This window comes from Hypanus sabinus, chromosome 25 (genome assembly GCF_030144855.1).
Source record: "Hypanus sabinus isolate sHypSab1 chromosome 25, sHypSab1.hap1, whole genome shotgun sequence".
NCBI lineage: Eukaryota > Metazoa > Chordata > Chondrichthyes > Myliobatiformes > Dasyatidae > Hypanus > Hypanus sabinus.
Window position 1 is genome coordinate 31,072,310 of NC_082730.1, and position 14,060 is coordinate 31,086,369.

The 14,060-nt window shown below is 41.0% G+C and overlaps 1 pseudogene; it reads left to right on the top strand.

Moving 5' to 3' along the window:
- The first annotated feature begins 2,878 nt into the window (after positions 1-2,878).
- On the top strand, positions 2,879-13,345 carry LOC132380907 (NADH dehydrogenase [ubiquinone] 1 subunit C2-like; annotated as a pseudogene).
- The last annotated feature ends 715 nt before the right edge of the window (positions 13,346-14,060 follow it).

Sequence of the window (14,060 nt, forward strand, 5' to 3'; positions counted from 1 at the left end):
TCTTGTGTCTGTGATGATATATTCATCTGATTTTTTCATTTTTTGGCATAAATATTGATAAGTTCAAGTGGATGCATTGTTAAGAATTCCAGACCTTTTGAGGTACTGGGTTGCTGGTTCTTTTGTATCAATATTTTCTTGGGATGGCACAGAAGGAGACCATTTGTCCCATTTTGTCATTGTTATCCACTAATGATCAAGTTTAATGCTATATCTCAGCTCTAAATACATTTCTTTGTAGGTTATGTCTCTTCAAGTAGCCATCCAAGTAGCTTGTAAATGTGATGTAGTATTCTCCCTTCACCAGACTGTTGTGACAGTGAACAAAGTCAACAGAGAAACACTGAAGCTGCTGAATATTCAAAGATTCAAAGCACAGTTATTATCAAAGAATGTAAAAATTATAGACCTTGAAATTTGTCTGCTTACAGGCAGCCACAAAGCAAAAAACTTGAATATCCTAAGTTTTAAACAAAGACCAAAAATGACTGCACAGAGAAACAGAAACACACATCATGAATTCAACAGAAGAAAGCCACCAGCATTCTGAACCAGACAGAGCCCCAGTTCTGCTCCCGGAGCAGCCAGAGTAAGCCCCATCCTCAGTCCCACTTCATCACATCAGTGGGCCCAAAACGCACAGCAGCCAGATCAGTTCACAGCCTCAGTGCCGCGAGATAGGAATGAACATTCACAGGAGAGCGAGCGAGATCAGCCCAACCCTTGCATCCATTGCTAACACTCGTGCTTCTGGTCTATTTGGGCCAACGTTAAAATTGTCCAAGCACCAGGCACTGACTCACTCATGACCTGGGTCCTAGCCTAATGACATATTTATGCCACATAACCTAAATCAGTTTTTGATCTCACCAAATAATCTTGGCAGTTGGAGGAATCCAAACTGGCACCCGAGTTAGGTGGATGGACATCAAAACTCTTCCACATCGACTGCTCTCCAAAATGCCAGCTCCATCTCTGACAGCAATACGAACTCCATCTATGAACCTGGATGCAACACTTTGCATCCCACAATGCCCCACCACAGCTCAACCCCCAAAACAACCTTGCCTCTGCCTACCTCATCACTGTTTGCAATGATAGTTCACCACAATTTGCTTCTAAAAAGATGTTGTACATAATGTTTTTAGTCGAATCTCTTTCTTTTTGATTTCGCAGTAAGCTGTCCCACATTTTAGGTAGCGCCATCACATTTAAACAAGCAGGCATTATACTGAAGACACACGTGAAAAAAGATCCAATATTACATGACATTTTTATATGCTAAAGATCAATGGTAACGGCAGGAGAATTCTATAGTTACAATGTATCCACAATGCTTCCTTTGAATTACATATAATTTTCAAAGACTTCCATCTTCACACCAACACTCCAGTCACCCAAAATGAATGCTAATCGCTGTTGTCTCCGAGTTACATTCATGCGTATGCAGACATCTCAGGTCAATGAGTGTTTCTTGCTTTGCAATCAACCCTAGTATGCAGCTTCAAGAACAACATTGTCCTAAGCTCCATTTTAAACTTAATCTACAATCTATATTCAGGTATGAAGACTGTTTGCTGTTGAAATTAATATTTGCTATCTACCATAACTACACAATATGCCATAACAATCCTATCATTAGATTAGATTCCTTTATTTATCACATGTACATTGAAACATACACTGAGATGCATCATTCGGATTAACAACTAACACGCTCAACTTCGTGCTGGCGACAACATGCAATGTCACCACAAATTCCAGTGCCATCATAGCATGCCAACAATGTTCAGCAAAACAGAGAGCAATCAACATAAAACAAGCAGCAACAGCAGAAACAACTCCTTTCCCCTACCCCGCTCATACACACAGATGGGCCTCTAACCCCAGGACAGGCCGCCTCTAGGCCTCTGACCTCCAGACCATGGCAACAGAATGGCAGACATTGGACTTCTGACGCCCAGAATTTCTGACCTTGGGGCTTCAACATCCAAACTCACCCAACCTCATGCTTTGACCTCTGGACTCGCCAACCTAAGGGCTTTGACCTCCTGACTTTGATCTCTGGACTTGCTGATCTCTGGGCTTTGACCCAGGACTCATCGATCGTGGGCCTTCAGCCTCAGGGTCTGCCAACCGAATGACTTTGGGCTTTCAAACCCAGGACTCACCAACCTTGGGGATCACCAGCACTCATTCTCCAGGCACACAGATCTCAGAACTCAGGGATCGCTGGCGGAGAGTTCAAGAAATCGGCACGTTTAGGTAATTTCATCAGCAATATAACAGATGCAACCAGCCAACCATACATAAAGTCTAGTTTACTCTGTAGAGGAAACAGATAATATTCGCCTTTCATAAGAATGATACAACACAAAGGCAAAATCAGCATTCAGTGTTGGACCGCTTTCCCCCTTTGTGTTTAAACCTATTCATAAATCCATTTATAAATGTGTTTACATTTTAGCATCACTGATTCTGCTGGAGACATGCAGACTCAAAGCAATTCTAAATCTATCGCTCCTTGTCGGACAACAGGAATATCTGTAGGACGTGAGGATATGACTACACTGACATCTATTATATACAGCTACACTGGATATAGCTAACAGGATTTCAAGCACAAGAAAACAGGAAGAAGAGTCCCTCGAGTCTTTTCCTTGCACAGTAGTCTCTTGTTAAGTAGCAACTTACTAAATCATAGATACAGCGGACTTGAACAGGTCCCAAACCAGTCTTTCCAGAGGAGGTAATGTGTTCCAGGAAGAGCAGATTTAAAATGCATCATTTTACTTCAGTGAAGCAGTGAGGATCATGCAAATTGTAAGAGCTCCACACAGTACAAGATGTGATTTTTTTCAGACATCAAATGTAGTTCGCTAAGCAGATGAAGAGCCAGAACTTCCAAGTATGCTGATTGCAAATGTAATGGATGATTGAGTTTAAGGTATGCTGGTTTATTGAATTCCTGCTTATATACTGTAGTAACAGATCGTTTCCATCCTGATTTCCAACACATTATTGCAAACTACTTTGCAGAGGCATTAAGCAGATGCTTCCTCATAGGAAAGGAAGAAACATATTAAGCATGGAATTCCCATCGGCAACAGTATCAGTAATAGAAGGGATCCAAAGATGAACGGGTTAGTAGGTTAATTGGTTGTAAATGGCTGGTATGGAGTCATTGACCAGTACTACCTGTTATAATGCTGTATCAAAGTTCAGTTACAAGTTCAAAGTACATTTGTTATCAAAGTATGTATACATTATGCAAGCTTGAGATGTCTCCTTACAGGCAGCCATAAAACAAAGAAACCCAACTCGGTCCTGAGCTCTGCTTTGATTCCGCCTCAGCTGGGTTCGAATCGCCTCCAAGTCCGCGCCAACAATGGCCAAACATTGGCTTATTCCTTTCTCCCCGGCCCGGCCAGCTGCTTCGATTCCTCACAGCCATCCTGGACCTTTGACACCAGTTCACCCAGCTAGTCCCAATTTCCTGCACTCAAACCATATCCCTTCAATGTACCTATTCAAGTGCCTCTTAAATGATATTATTGTACCTGCCTTAACTACACCCACTGGCAGTTCATTCCATAGACTCACCATCCTCTGTGTGCTAACATTGCTCTTCAGTCCCCTTTCAAATCTTTACCCTTTCTCCCTGAATTTATGCCTCCTAGTTTTAGACTCCCTCACACTGGGGAAAAGACTGCAACTATCCACATTATCTAGGTCTTTTAAACATCAGTAAGAGATTGCCCCTCATTCTCCTGTGTTCCAAGGAGAAACCCTTAGCCTAGCCAACCTTTCCCTACAACTTAGGTCCTCTTGTCCTGGTAACATCCTCATAAATCTTCTTTCAAGGTGACCAGAACTATACATTGTACCCTAAAAGTAGCTTCAGCAATAACTTAGACAAATGCAACCTAATGTCCTAGTTCCCACACTCAGTGCCCTGACTAATGAAGGCCAGCATGCTAAATACTTTTCTCATCACCTTGCCTAGCTGTGATGCTACCTTTAAACTATGCACTTGCACACCAATGTCCCTCTGTTCCATTGCGTTCCCTAGTGCCCAACCATATGAATGTAAGTCCTACACCAGTTTCACTTTCCAAAAGCATACCTCAGAATTAACTGTATTGAAGTCCATTTGCTACTCCTCAGTCCGCTTCCCAAACTGTAATCCAGCCATCGTCCCCTCCCCATGATCTGCAATAACCTCCTTCGCTATCAACATCTTCTAATTTTATGTCATCTGCAAGCATTATGCACTTTCATCCAAATAACTTACATAAATTACTAATAGAAAGGTCTCAACACTGACCACTGCTGTCATACTGTACTTTCAACTACCTTTACTCTAAAATATTCATCAAGCATGACTTCTCACACATAATTCTATGCTGACTCTTTCTAATCAGACTCTTTCTATCCAAATGCTCATAGATCCTGTCCCTCAGAATTCCCCACAACAACTTCCCTACTAATGATGTCAGTATGACTAACCTGTAGTCCCTGCTTGTCTTTGCTACCGTTCTTAAATAATGGGACAACATTAGTTAACATTAGTCGTTGGGAACTTCACCAGTGGCTAACAGTAAAGCAAGTGTCTCTAAAAGGGCCTCCATAGTTTCTTCTCTAGAGTCCAATGATGCACTTGGTCACGTCTTGGATATTTAACCACCTTAATGTGCTGTAAGGCTTCAAATATCTCCTCCTTCCTTATAATATGAATGTCTTCTTTAAGGTAATTATAGCTGGGAGTGGCAGTGGGAACAAGTTTCCATTATCTGTTAAATGCTCCCAATGGCGTGACAATGGCGTGACAATCCATCTTTTGGCCTTCACATGTGGCTTAGCTACTAAGCCCAGTGGAATCATTTCTACTGATAGGAGAAGGGGCAAAGCAGGCCTTAAAACTAGTTGCTCTGGGCAGATGGATTTTTTCAGCCGTAGTTGGCAGCTCATCTCGGAGAAGGAAAAAAAAACTCTGATCTTGCAGCTATATCCACTCATGAGGAAGGCTTTGAGAGCTGGAATCCTTAAGGCAGTCCTGTGTTTAATTCAACGCTGACTGGCAACTCCTGCGACTGGTGCCAAGATGTATTGGTCTCTGACGTTCCTGTCTGGGTTCATCAGATGTGTGGAGAAGGGGTGTTTGCTACATGGGCAACAGCTTGCTCTCCATATTCTATTGCCCTAGCTTGTGTATCCAGACAGCTAGGACACAACATCCATGGTTGATCCTAACCAATGGAGGTCTGATCCTCGAAACCATCCCCATTTGTTTCTCTTATCTCTTGAGCAACCATTATATTCTCAATAATCACCAAAGATAAATATTTGCTGAAGACATAGGCTGCCCTGTTGATCTTTAAGGAAACTTAGTTTCTCCCAAACCACCATTTACTCTTAATATTGCTCTCACACTCAACATTTTAGGAACTGCTTCGGCCCTTCCACCATCAGATTTGTGAATGGCCCATGACACTTGAACACTATTTTGAATTTTTGTTCTCTTTTTGCACAATTTACATATGTATTTTTATATATTTCTTATTGTAATTTATAGTCATTTTATATGACTTGCTCTGTACTGCTGCTACAAAAGAACAAATTTCACATTGTACCTATATGTCAATGATAATAAATTTAATTCTGATCTGGGATTTTCCCTAACCTGACCTGCCAGATCTATCTCATACCCACTTTGCCCTTTTGATTTTCCACTTAAGTAGATTCTTAAACTTTTTATTGTCATCAAGGGATTACTTGCCTTGCCTCATTGCCTAAGAGCAAGCCCAGTATTGCTGACCCCCAAGTCAGGCCCTCAGCACATTGACTCAGGAAACTGCCTCGACGCATTTCACAAATTCAGGCTTTCAGCACTCTCATTAATACAACACCACTATTCTATGGCTATTACAGTGATGAGCAATTTCCTTGCACATATGCTCCTACTGACTATTGGGGTGGGCCTGTTTCTAGAATATAGCCCCACAAAAGAACCCTCCCTTGCTCGTTTCTAATGTCTACCTGTATAGCTTCACGTCATGATTCTCCCTAGAATTTTATCTCTATGTACTACTGTTACATCATCCCTTATGTAAAAGGCATCACCCCCTCCTTGCCTACCTGTACCTCTGTCATGTCTATCGCATCTGTATCCTAGAATACTGAGCTGCCAGTCCAGCCTTTCTCTCAGTCATGTTTCTGTTATGGCTACAATATCCCAGTCCTCAGACCCAATCCACACTCTGAGTTTATTTGGCATACCTGCTGAACCTTTTGCATTTAAATAAATGGATTTTAACTAAGTATTCCTTTCCCTACCTATTCTGATTACTAACCTTACTCTTACTGGCTCCTGCTTTATCCATGATTTGCTCCTGTTGAGTCTCCCAAACCTGCCAAACTACTTTAAACCCTCCTGTGAAGCTCTAGAAAGTTACCCTGCAAAGATATTGATCCTTCTCTACTTCAACTACAACACACAATCTTATACCGGTCACCCAACCTCATCCATCAGCTCCTCAGCCACAGATTCATCTGGCCTATCCTTCTATTTATGAGCTCACCAGCAAATGACACCAGGAGAAACCAGAAATCCTACCCGCAATGTCCAGCTTCGTAATTTCTTCCCTAGCTGCCTATTTTCATTCACTAGCACCGCATCAATTATTTTACCAACATGTAAAATGATCCCTTGCTGTGTGCCCACTCCCTCAAGTATTCTCTGCAGCTGCTCAGCTACATCCTTGGCCCTGGCACCTGGAAGACCTATCACCTATTACGTATCATCCTGGTGTCTCTATTTCAGCCACAGAATCTCCTGTCTATCTCCCTCAATATCAAGGGGGACATCTGAGGGGAAAAGGATCTTCCAAAGAAACAACAACTTTGAGTATCAGCTTTTCACAAATGATAGCCTGACAGCTTGGTTAAACAGCACCAGACTAACAGACATGTTTATACAGAGATTATATTTGTTCAGATAGTATTCCAGTCCCCATTCAAAATGGTTACAAAAGATTGGTTCTCAACTGCATCAACTTTCTTCCCCCTTTTCTAAAGACGTTTTGCCAAAATGTTGATGGCTCTTGAGAAGCAGCAAAATTTCACAGTATCAGAACTTGCACCACAATGCATACAATGAGCACTCGGCAAACTCAAAGGGGTGAAAATCTTACAAAGAATAAGATTAAATATTTGCCGTGAAATTTTGTCCTTATGCAATCAATCCTCCATGGTCAAGATGACTTGCTGTGCAGGTTCTGAGGTGAATGATGAAGTCAGTATAAGGTCTTTAGGTTTTGCTACTGATAGGGAAGGAAATACATGACAGAGGCCAATGAGTGGATGGTACATGACATGTTTTACACATTTTGTCTAAGTTTCTACTTAGAAGAAGAAGCTCTACTTTCTCAGTGAGAGCCCAAATCTTCCTCTTGCGTATTAATCAGTGAGTAGTGATTCCCACAATTTGCAGTGAATGTTACGCTTTTCTGTGAACACTGAAAATCGATAGTACTGACAATATATTTCTTAGAAAATGAAGCTTTCACCTCACAAGTAATGTTCTCAGTTTATTGGTCAACTTTTTTTATTACTTGCATGATTTGTCCTTTTTTTCACATTGATTTTTTTGTCAGTCTTTGGTATTTATAGTTTTTCATAAACTCTGTGGTATTTCTTTGTTCTCCTGTAAATGCCAGCAAGAAAATTGAATTGTCATTCGACCAATCACATGTATACAGCCTAACAAAATAGTGTTCCTCCAGGGTTAAAATGCAGAACACAGTTCAAGTAGTCACACACAACAACACATAGCACATAAAGTTTCAGTAGCACATACATTTACAAAATAATAGAAGCTCAATGAGTGGCATAGCCTGAAGATTGATAGCGCATTGGGATATTGCCCTGGAGCCATGTTTCTGCAAGACAAGCATGTTGCAGCACCTCATCTCACGTTGGGCCAGCTGCAGAAGAAAGCAATCCAGCTTGTCTTTCGAGGAGTGAAAATGGAGAGCAGCTTCAAGGGAGAGCCAAACTACGGGGGCCAGCCCCAACCTTGCACTGATCCCAGTGCACCCACCACACCGCTGTTCTTTCCCACCCCACCTCAGACGAATCCTCCTCTGAGTGGCTATAGCCAGCGTTGCAGCCGAATGATAGCCTGGTCTGCACAACCGAGGCTACTTCGCTCCCCCACCTTATGTCTCATAATGAACCAATCTCTAACAGGGTCTTGTGTTCAGAAGAAAAACATTTAAGGCAAAGATTTGCATCATTTATTGGACCTAGAGACATACCACCATCTTGCTAAAATTGCTTTAATATTTAAGCACTAATACTTAGACATTGTTGTTCATCATGATGATGAACAAAAGAATTCAAGATCAAATCTGAATTTTTAAAAGGGTCGAAATCTGCATTCCCTTTTCCAATGCAATAATAGCTTGAGAGGAATAATATATCGGCCATGAAGAAATGGTGGGGCAGACTCGATGGGCCAAATAGCCTAATTCTGCTAGTATTTCTTATGGCCTTAAGAAAACTCGGTTCACCTACTCAGTACAGTACCTTAAAAGCTTGTTAAAAATGTTTGCCAAGCAGATCATCTTCAGGTTAATACCAGTACAATGCTTAACATTTTGTGTTCTTTTCTTGGAAGGCATTTTTATTCAAAAAGGATAAACTTTGTATTCCTTCTGTAGCATGCAGAAGGGTAAACACTATTTGCATCTCCTTTGTGTAAAGCCCTGGGAAAAGTTTCACTGCTAATGTAATGGTTCCTCTGTAGCTGCAATGTTTTGGTTATGACTTGAGATAACAGGAGCTTTGGAATGCGCGCTGTCCAATGAGGGGAGTGTTTTCCTTCCTTGTGTGCCCGAGAACAAGGGATTCGTGGGCTTTTGTTTGGTGGAAAATGGAGAGAGAAGATACTAGAATGGAGAGGTCGAAGACTGCAGGGCGGAGTGAACGTGGAATGGGGCTGGGAGTCGACGATGCCCGGGGGAAATCGATGGGGAACTAATCGACCTGAAAACCATAAGCTCCAAAGTGCATGTTAAACTATTTCATTAAAATGAGCTCCTTTGTATTTTCTTTACTAACTCTCTAGTCAAATTAAGAATTATAAAGCTAAATTGCTAATTGCAAATTGTATACTGTTTGTTATTCTGTGGTACTGATTTGTAACAGGGGTAAACATCACATAGCATCCACACAAATGAAATTTCACAAGTTTGGCGGGACGGAGACTGTCTTCCCCTCGACTAAAGCCACCAACCGAACCTAAGGGTTACTTTTGTTTCATAGAAGTTTCTAGTATTGCTATTTCCTAGTATTGTGTCCTTTGAACAACTGATACAAAGTGCTATACTGAGATCCTATCTTCTTATTAAAGAATACTTACCTCTAACTGCCAGCATTCCTAAAGAAGCTTAAAATATGTGTGATAGTGACCTGTGGCAAGCTATGAGATGCTACAATTATGATTAACTGTATAATGATCTCTAGGTTATCATCAAATTTTAAGATGAGTAGTAGAAGTGCAATCACTCCAGTTTAATATGATGTTCTTTTATAGGATTAATCTGGGGTATTAGGGAGGACTCACTTAATGGAGCATGCCTGTGCATGACTTCGTTTCACCTGGGGAGGCTTACGCGTAGGCAGCCACAACATGTTACATGACAGGCCAGGGTCAGGATCCAGTGGCATGAGATGCAAGGCCATTGGGGCCCCTTCACTGCTGCAGCCTTCTTCCAACTTCACTGCTATGCTGATGTGTCATTTATCTTCTGCCACCTCTGCCATTGAGGTCTTGGTTGGGTTGCTGTTTCCCTGGAACCTCCCCCTTGATCTCACCACCATGGGTGACCCTACAAGGAGCTGAGCACCAGATGGATAAACTCCACATGGCATCGCTCCCAGGATCACAGGAACTCACAAGCCTCTCCACCACAACAAAGCAGTGATCCTCAGAGACTGAGGGTAGATTTACACAATGAAAAAGTTACTGGATTATTATCCACAGGCCAGGATTAACCGCCAAGAGACACAGCTTCAAAGCGATAGTCCCATTTGAGAGTCTGTAACAGTGAGCACAAAACTACCAAATACTGTAAAGACCTTCCTCTGGTTCATGAACAGCCTTGGGTAATAGAAATCTGGTCTCGTTATCTGTCTGGTATACATATGGCTCCAGTCCTGCAGCTTGACTTTTGATTGCCCTCGGAAATTATTCAGCAAACCATTCAATTTGGGAACAATGTGAAACCCAGTGTAAACCAGTAAATTTTCCATAGATGAATGAGAGAATTAGAATCAGAATCGGGTTTACACTGTTTGTTAACTTTACAGCGCAATACAATGGAATACATGATAATAAATATAGAGAAAAAACTGAGTTTCATTAAGTTTTTATATGTCTATTAAGTTAAAATAAAGTCATGCAAAAAAAAGAATTCAAGAATTAAATAAATCAATTACTATATATATATGTATATTAAATAGTTAAAATGAAAATGTGCAAAAAGAGAAGTAATTAAAAAGTGAGGTGGTGTTCGTGGGTTCAACATCCATTTAGAGATTGGATGGCAGAGGGGAAGAAGCTATCCCTGAATCACTGAGCGTGTGCCTTTAGGCTTCTGTACCTCCTTCTCGATGCTAACAATAAGAAGAGGGGATGTCCTGGGTGGTGGTGGGGGGTCCTTAATAATGGACGCTGCCTTCCTAAGGCACCTCTCCATGAAGATGTCTTGGATACTGTGGAGGCAAGTACCCATGGTGAAACTGACTAATTTTACAGGTTTCTGCAACTTACTTCGATCTTGTGCAGTAATGGTTCAAAGGTTCATTTATTATCAAAGCAAGTATCCATATACAACTCTGAAATTTGTATTCTCCAGATAGGCACGAAAGAACATAAAAGGCAGTCATTCAGAAAGAAGCATCGAATCCACCACCCCCCGCACAAAAAAGAATGGCATCCCAATCACCAACTCCCCAAAACCCCTCTCTCCCCATACAAAACAGAACAGGAACATCGACTCCCCAATGAACAACCCTTCCTCCGCACAAAAAACAAACAGAACACAACAGAACATCAACCCCCAAACACCCACTCTTCACACAACAAAATGCAAAAGGAATAGAAGAACACAGAATATAAAAGCCACAAGTCTGAAAAAGTTCACAGTCCATAAACCCATAACGTAGAACCATGATACCATCCTATGCTATAATTGACAGTCATTGAAAGAGAAGTACACCACATGAGGCAGAGGCCTACCCACATGCCACAGCAAGCCACACAGTGAAAGGCTGCTCACAGAATCCTTCTCTAGCAGCGATCAAAAGGCACTGGAAGTCTCACTTGCCTTTTGCATTTGCCTCAATGCTTTAATCAGTGACTAATGGCTGGTTTAAATGGTGAAATGGAGTTGCATGTCAGCTTGTGCCCCCGTCTTGAAATTTCTTCACATCAAGGTACACACTTCCTTCCTGGAATTCTCTTGGAAACAGCAAAGTGCTGGATCACTCAAACAGTCACCAACCCGTAAATCACAAGCTCTAACAATCCCAGAAACACATTCAAGGTGAAAATCAGACGTAAAAGAAGTAAAAAATATTTTTTCGTTGGCTATCTGAAAGATGTCAACCGAGAGAGCGTTGTGTGTTAGTGCCATCTTAACAGGTGAACAGAAGCTCCCCCATACTAGGTGGAAATGCAGCCTGTCAGAATGCTGTCCATGGTACATTTGTGGAAGTACTCGTGTTTTATTAGTGCTGGGAATTGATAGATAAGCAGGTACAGAATGGAATCCTGAGCTTTTTTCTTCGGTTTCCTTTCTTTGCAAAAGTTGATGTACTTGATGTGAACTTACAGAATAAAAAGTAGGATAATAAGCAATGCTTAAGTATCATTTTTGTCTCTTCATTCTTCTCCCATCCTCTCTTAATGATGATTGTTCACACCGTATGTCATTAACCCAGATTACAAACTAACTAATGGGAATATCAGCAAGTAAGGCTGTTCCAAAACATTGAATATCATAAACATAGTTTTATCAACTGACTTTCCATTTGAACGTGTTCATGGATTGTGAACCAAGAATCCCAGATGAATTTCTTTGCCCTTCCGAGCAGATCAAATGTTTTTCTTCAATTGCCATCTCAGAAAAGATCAGCTGGAACACCAGTCAAGGACTTGAACCCAAGGTCTTGGCAACACATACAAGTTAAACAGCTCCTGTAGAGTGCAACATTCCACTTAAAAACACAGCAATCTTCGCTGTAGTTTTTAAAAAAGTCAATCTGTTCAACATTCCAGTAAACCACAGCACAAAACGTCTGCAACTGCTCACCCTGAAAATGATATTTTGTGGTAATTGTCTCACAGCAACAACTTACTAACAATAAATTTGACATGGCACAAGCATATGCTTTATTTTAATATCACATATGTTTTCTTTTAATAACAGCTACAGTTTTCAATGTTTGCTACAAGATGAGAGAATGATGGTGGTCTCTAATTCCAATTTGACATTCAGAAATAAAGTCCTATAATCAGAGTCAGGTTTATTATTGCTGACATATGTTGTGAAATTTGTTGTTAGTGCAAATTACTAAAAGTTACTAAAATAAATAAATAGTGCAGAAGAGGGGCAGTGAGATAATGTTCATGGACCATTCCGAAATTTCATCATGGAGGAGAAGAAGCTGATTCTAAGACATTCAAAGATCAAAGTTCAAAGTAAATTTATCAACAAAGTACATATATGTCACCCGAGATTAATTTTTTGTGCGCATACTTGATAAATCTATAGAATAATAACCATAACAGGACTGAGCTGTATCCATTGCTTTTCGCAGGGTTTTCCATTCAAGGGCATTGGTGAGTCCATACCAGGTTATGATGAAGTCAGTCAATATACTCCCCACTGCACATCTATAAAAATTTGTCAGTCCCCGTCGGTGTCCGGGAGACGGTGCGGATATGGGGCTGCCGCCGCCCGAGGCAAAAGTTCTACCACCGCTGGGAATCGTCAACTGGAACAGTGTCTGGCTGGGCCTCATCGGCAGGACCGCTTCATTGATGCAGAACGGCCTCAACCGGCAGCGGGCCTTCAGATCCGGTGTTCACCAACAGCTTCTCCATTTAACTGTCAGTTGGTTTATTGGCTATCATCTTAAAAAGATAGAAAACTACAAGACTGCCAAAAAGGATCAAGAAATGATGGACTATATTCAGCACCATCCAACTGACTTTCCTGAAAAATAAAAAAAGACATTTGCTGAGATTCTGGAGGATTTCCATCCAATTCACTGAATTTACCAATTGTAATACTTACCTGATTGGCCATGTTGGCCGTTCGTACTCAGGCCATTTATGTGCTCTGAGCTCATGGTCCATTTCATTGTAAATTGCTGTGTAATAAATTATATGAAACTATTTTTTAAAAATTGTCGAAGTTTCAGATGTCATGCCAAAACTTCGCAAACTCAAATGTGCAATTGCCTAGGACAGGTCCTCCGAAATAATAACACCGACGAGTGTGAAGTTGCTGACCCTCTCATTGAAAGCACTGAGTACGGGTCTCAGTATAAGTGAATCATTCTGCAATTAACAGGTCCCGCTACAAAATTAATCAGCACAATCATATGCCGCAGAGGTACCCTTGCACTGCATATAACACACAAAACAATTAGACACCTGAAGGGGCAATATGTTATAATGATGAAGACCTCATATCTCATAGAGTTACATGGGAAACATTCGCAATACTCAGCTCCTAATTTAATTATTACATTATTAATGTACATGGGTCAGATATTTCATTTGTAACCTTTCTGGACTGAAAAAGAATAAGAAACTAATATGACATTGAGATGTCAGTTGATAGAACAATAATTTGCACCTGCATGCTACTTTGCTCACTGCCTGTCAGGAGAAAGGTCAATGGGGATTAGAAAATGTGATACCTGTCTAATTACAGTCACTGTCCCCTATACCATCTTAGTTATGACAGAAAAAGAACATGTAA